This window comes from Eleginops maclovinus, chromosome 12 (assembly GCF_036324505.1).
Source record: "Eleginops maclovinus isolate JMC-PN-2008 ecotype Puerto Natales chromosome 12, JC_Emac_rtc_rv5, whole genome shotgun sequence".
Classification (NCBI taxonomy): Eukaryota; Metazoa; Chordata; class Actinopteri; order Perciformes; family Eleginopidae; genus Eleginops; species Eleginops maclovinus.
The window spans coordinates 15,902,679-15,909,292 of record NC_086360.1 but is presented as its reverse complement, the minus strand read 5'-3'; positions in this window follow the sequence as shown (position 1 = coordinate 15,909,292).

Genomic DNA, 6,614 nt, shown 5'->3' with positions numbered 1-6,614 from the left:
GGATTTATTTTGTCCACAAGTTTGATCTTACTCATGCAGATTTTAACATCATACCTATTGTTTGTGATAACATTGAACCCGGTAGTGTTTGCTGCGATCTGAAAACATCAATCAAGTGGGTCGAGAAACAGAAACACGGAGGGGATTAGACATCATGGCAGTAAACATGTTAGATTAGCTAGATTATTAAGAACACTTACTGAGCACATATTGACTGTATGCTTGGTTTGCTCAAAGTTGACAATAAAACGGTTCAAATGACTGGTTGCCTATAGTTTCTTTTACTAATAAATGCTAGCTCGGAGTTTTACCTACAACATGTTTGAAAGTCAACTCATAAAATCTTCAATCTGTAAGTAATCCTGCTGTGTAACTATATTTAGCTAATTAACTCAAATAATGTTAATGTTTCAGATGACAATGATGTACTAAACTATAAAAGATAAGCGTTGTCATTTACAGATTAAGAATCATTTTAATTATTTCACTTTCCTTAGTTTCTCCCGATCTGGTACTTTCATAATTGATGTTACAGTATTACCGTTATTGATGTTCTGTATTTATTCTTTGTCTTTGTGCTTATTTATTTAGCTCAAACTTTTTTTGTATCTGTTTTTCTTGTTCCTCATTAGTGTAAAGCGCTCTGTGCTATAATTCTCCTTATTATCATCGGTTTGTTTCTAATGTCCCTGATTCTACATTCCTCTTCTTGAGCATGAGCATCCTTTGCTTCTGCACTAACTAAAGTGATGTTAATGTGACTCCCATGTGGCGCCCTGCATGTATTTGTGTGTGTGTGTGTGTGTGTGTGTGTGTGTGTGTGTGTGTGTGTGTGTGTGTGTGTGTGTGTTTGCATAGTGTGTGTGTGGTGCACAGTAAGAAAGAATAGAGAATGAGAGGAGAGAGATAAATGCTGCTGTCGTGCAGGGTTGTGCGCGCCGTCACTTTGATAAATCTCACAGCGAGCTGACGACACCTGCTGACAGCACACTAAAAATCTGATTGGCTGGAACAGCTCCAGGTCAGGAGGATGCTAATGGATATGATGTGGACAACAAATTGCACACACACATAACACACTCAAGGACACATATTAAGAAATGGGTCACACAGTTTATGTGCACACAATCACCACCCATCTGACATTGTGTATATCATTAGCAGAGCAATTACAGCTAATGATGTAGTCGTCACTCTCACTCACCTGATGATCAATTATTTTACATTATACAGCTATTTATGCATAAATAGTTCCTAGTAGACAATTAGACTGGAAGTAATGCATCCAGAATGTGTTCACTTAAACATGAGCATTTACATACAGCATCATACATGCATATGTCAAGCACGTAGCATATGTCTTTCCCCGCGTTTACAACCACATTCACGCAGCGTTTATATCCTCCTTTGATTTGTGGTTTACCATATAGGTCAGGAAGGCACATGGCCTTTAGTTCTCTCTCTACTCTTCGCTGTCTTCGTGCCACAGATCAGTCCCGGAGCATTAACTATGATTTGATTTCATTTTGATTTTCATTTGATGTGAGTGAAATCAGGGCTGACAGAGAAAGAGCCAGAAAAGAAGAGAGGGAATACAACATGAGTGAAACATCAGTGCGAGTGGTGAGGAGATGGAGAAAGTCATGGTGTTCAGCAAGGGGTGGAGGGCTGGGGGTGGGATGATGAAACGCAGTTGCAGTCTCGACCTTTGAAGAGCCGCTGGAAAATGTAAGGACAACTTCAAAAGAGCACCATGAAATATACAACACCCCAACCCCACCGCTGTCACTGGAAAACCTCGTACCTCCAGGTGTGGAGTTTTTAAGCTGGTTGTTTCCTGCTTGTGGTCACCTTTGATGTTTTCACCCACAGGTTGCATAAAGATTTGCTTCACTGTCAAACACCAGCTTCTGAAGAAAAAAACTGTTGTTGTTATTTTGTGTCTGTTTCTCCTGAACTTTTGAGCTTTGTCAGGACCGAAGGTTTTTTATCTGTTATTGGAAAGAAATATGACAATGAATGAGATGCGGCTATTCTTTGTGTCTCCCTACCTCTTTAAAACCATCTCTCCCTCCATCTCTTTCCATGCTTCACATTTCTCACTATCTGCTACTCCCCTCACTGTCTCCTCCTCCCCCTGAACTGCTTTCTCCTGATCCGTCCATCTATCTGCCTGTCTCTCTCTATCTAACTCTCCTGGTGTGTGTGTGTGTGTGTGTGTGTGTGTGTGTGTGTGTGTGTGTGTGTGTGTGTGTGTGTGTGTGTGTGTGTGTGTGTGTGTGTGTGTGTGTGTGTGTGTGTGCGTGTGTGTGAAGATGAGACAGTGATACATGATTTGCTGCAAGTCTTTCTGTCAGAGGACATCATATCATCAACCACACACACACACACACACACACACACACACACACACACACGTACATATACACACAGCGTCTGAGGAGATAAGGGAGTCTTTGAAGGTGGAAATTAGTTTTGGCGCCTGGCTGCTCCTGTCTTGCAGGTCATGTGACTAAATCCTCCAGTCACACCAACATAAACTGATAAGACAGTTTCTGTGTGTGTGTGTGTGTGTGTGTGTGTGTGTGTGTGTGTGTGTGTGTGTGTGTGTGTGTGTGTGTGTGTGTGTGTGTGTGTGTGTGTGTGTGTGTGTGTGTGTGTGTGTGTCTGTGTGTGTGTCTGTGTGTGTGTGTCTGTGTGTCTGTGTGTTTGTCCTGTTTGCTCGCTCTATGACTGTGCACATTTACCTGAGTGCGTAAATGCGTGTGGGAGTGTGTGTGTATGTGTTTATAGATTCCATTTATCCAGTGTGCGTCTCTTATGGCAGGGCAAGGTAATTGGTGGCAGATAAACAGTGCTTAACACACACACACACACACACACACACACACACACAACACACACACACATACACACTCGCACAGTAATCAGAGGGGATTTACAATGTGTAGTTTGGAGCCTAATTGCTCTTCAGGTCCCTGTGAGAGTGCTGCCAAAGCCATTAGCCGCTGCTATTCTCTGAGTATTCAGTGTGTGTTTGGTCTCTTGAAAATGAGCGTGCATGTCACTTCACTCTATTTATGCACGTGTGTGTGTGTGTGTGTGTGTGTGTGTGTGTGTGTGTGTGTGTGTGTGTGTGTGTGTGTGTGTGTGTGTGTGTGTGTGTGTGTGTGAGTGTGTGTGTGTGTGTGTGTGTGTGTGTGTGTGTGTGTGTGTGTGTGTCTGTGCTTTGTTTCAAGCATGTGTGCTTGCTCTTCTGTGTGTGCCCTTCTTTGCTCTCATTGGTGCGAGCGTGCTCGTAGCTTTAGTGTTTTTCTCGGGGACTTGGCTCTCCTCCAAGCCTGAAGAGCTAATTGGAATTAGAATAACATTCCTCAAAGGCCGCTCGTTTAGCGCCGGTGTTGAGTGCTAACGACAGAGTAGTGGGTGAGAGAGAGGCGGGAGAGAGCACCCTAACGATCTGCGCTAACAATGTTTTATTCTGATTTTTAATGAGGGGTAATCACTCAGCTGGAGAGGAAGAGCAGCAGAGAAAAAAAAGAGAAAGTCGAGAGAGGGATGGAGAGATGGAGGGGGTGTAGAGGAAGAGAGGTGAGGAGGAAACAGTAATTATCTCCTCTCTGAGCTGTGAGTCACAGCCCGTCTTGCAGTGTCTCCTGGGGAAATTAGTGATGCACACCAACTGCCTTTATTCAGAGTCAGTGCTACCTGACAGCACTGTGATGACAAACAAAGGCCTTTCTGTTTACCATTTCATAAGTTATCAAAAGAACCAGCTCTGAGGCAACCTTTATCATATGAAGGCCTGTAGATATTTCAATTTTGTTTAGCAGTTACGGTTGAAGGAGGTCGGTCTGGTTATGATTGCATGACTTTTGGGCGGTGATGTGGTTGAGCTGGCTTCATTGGGAAAACTTCAAAATCCTCAGGGAAGAGGTACTACTGAAACTGGTATAGCAAAATGTTGTCATTCATAAGTGTTGAAGAAATGGTGCTGAAAGTCTGACGATGTACACCTCCACTTGAAGGTAATTCAGAAGTTATTGTTAGTTTACAGAGACATATCTACTGGTATTTTCAATAAAGGCAAGGTTGTGCACCACAGTTACTGTAGAAGTAATGTGACAGATTACTCTATTTTGGCCTTTCAAAACTGGTCAGCAGTGCACATCTGTGTGTAAAAAATCCACCTAAAGTGAATTCTCTGTGAAAGCGTTCACCTTTTTTTTTTTGCTGTGAGAGCAATTCTACCATTTGTATTGATGACAAATGCAGTGGTGTTAGAATCAATAAACCCACATATTTAGCCTTTCTCCAGTCGTCTATTATTTAAATCTGTACTTTCCAGACCTGTATTTATATTTTATTAATCAATTTTCTTTTTTTTTATTGTGTCCCTGCTTTACGAAATTACCTTTAGACTTTTTAATCAAACCAATTTCACATGTGTTCCTATACACTCATGGTAAAACAACCAATATGTAACTTTTTTTGGTTCATTTCGGAACTCATTGCACTTGATCACTTGATCAAAGGAAAGATTGTGATTTTCAGAGAAAAGTCTTAAGGTGGTAACACGCCATGCTACTGTATTAAAATGTAATGGAAACCACAATCTTTCCCATCTGACCGATACATTATAAATTAGTCAGTCAAAAAACATAAGCCATTGATCAATTTAAACCCTATAAACCCAGTATCCCACCAGGAAGCCATTAAACGCCCCTTTTATCGCTGGACTGTAATTCTTAAGATATTCATTCAGTCCAACCGAATATCAATCAATAGGAAGCATGCGGGGGTTGGATAGAGATTAAAAAAAACAGAGGGTTAAAGAAGCTTGAAAGGGATCATATTTGCAAAACAGTGTGAGAATAAAGGAAGCGGTAAAAGACAAAAGAGAGAGGACAGCCAAAGAGAGAGAGACGTGCTAATGCGGAGAGAGAGAGAGAGAGAGAAAGAGAGAGAGAGAGATGGAGTGATATGGCATACAGCCGTAGTGGAGTGTGAAACAGATGCTGCTCAGTGGAGAGTGAGAGGTCAATGGAGCTTGTAGAATGCTTAGAAAAGGGCAGAGGCTGAATCGATTCACACACACACACACACACACACACACACACACACACACACACACACACACACACACACACACACACACACACACACACACACACACACACACACACACACACACACACACAAACGCACACACTTTGGTCCACACTATCTGAGAGTGTGAAGTGGGAGGAGTGGGTGTGAGGAAAAATAGAGGAGAGAGTCGGGGGGACGTGGGTGATAGTGACAGGGGAGACGTAGAGGTGGAGATGGATCAGGAGAGAGATAGAGGCTGATTATGGCTGAGCACTGACAGAGAAAATGGCCCCAAGGGGGTGCCACACACACACACACACACACACACACACACACACACACACACACACACACACACACACACACACACACACACACACACACACACACACACACATACACACACAGGGTCTTCAAGTAAACACATGAGCTTACACCCACAAAGTGAAGGAGATGGAGCTGCTAGAGTGTAATACAGTTAAAGCCTCATTTCTACCGCTGAACGTCTGCACTCCTCCTTCCTCTCCTTGTTCTCTCTCCCTTGACAGCCTTTCTACTGTCTCTCCTCCCCTGATCATATTCAACTCCCAACATAATTCTCAGCCTTTATCTGTCTCGAACGTCCTCACCTCCCCTCCTTCTATTTTCTCTTTTTCTTCCTCTTTCCTTCCCTTTCCTCGTCTCTCTCTCCCTCCCCCACATCTCCTCTGCTTACTTTATCATAGCTTCTCTTCCCATGAGGGGATTCTCCGGACCCTCGGAGCAGAAAATGGAGGCTAGTGGAGAGAGACAGCAAGAGATAAACAAAAAAAATCACACTGGCAAATATGTTGCACAGACACACATGTACACACAGACAAACACACAACATGATGTCTTCAAGGTGACAAAGTGAAAATGTATTGTTATTATTTTAATCACCCTCATAACTACTTTTGACTTAAATAACAGTCAATCTAAAATCAACTGTTCACTTATTTCTGTTGAGCAAAGCAAGATAAACGCTGAGATATGTGCCATTTACACATCCTACACAAACATTGCTGTCCAACTCCTAACCGTTGTTAATGTGGCAAAAATTACAAAACAAAACGTTATTGTCTCTTAGGCGGCAGTAACTGGTATCCGGTGATACCAAAAAACCTGAGGAATCTAGTGGTACCAATCATATAAAGCTATAGCTTGAGTCGTGTTAGTGATGGACGGCCCCAGATTATACTTTTCAAAATAGGCAACCAATGATCATACTAATAATACTTCCTGTTCGGACTCTGAACCTTTTTGTTCATTTTTCATTCGTGATGCTGATCATTTTTTTCAAAAAATTACAAAAACTAATAAGAGTTTAAAAAATATCATGTGATTGTGTGAGTGGGACACTGACAATGCCTTTAAAGTAACTATACCAAAAATAAATGAGGGATGTTTCACAGTCTGACAAAAGGACGGGATGGGGGACAGAGTTTTATCAGCAGAGGAGGATTATGGAAATCAGGTTGTGATATGTGGTGCGGTAATCCTTG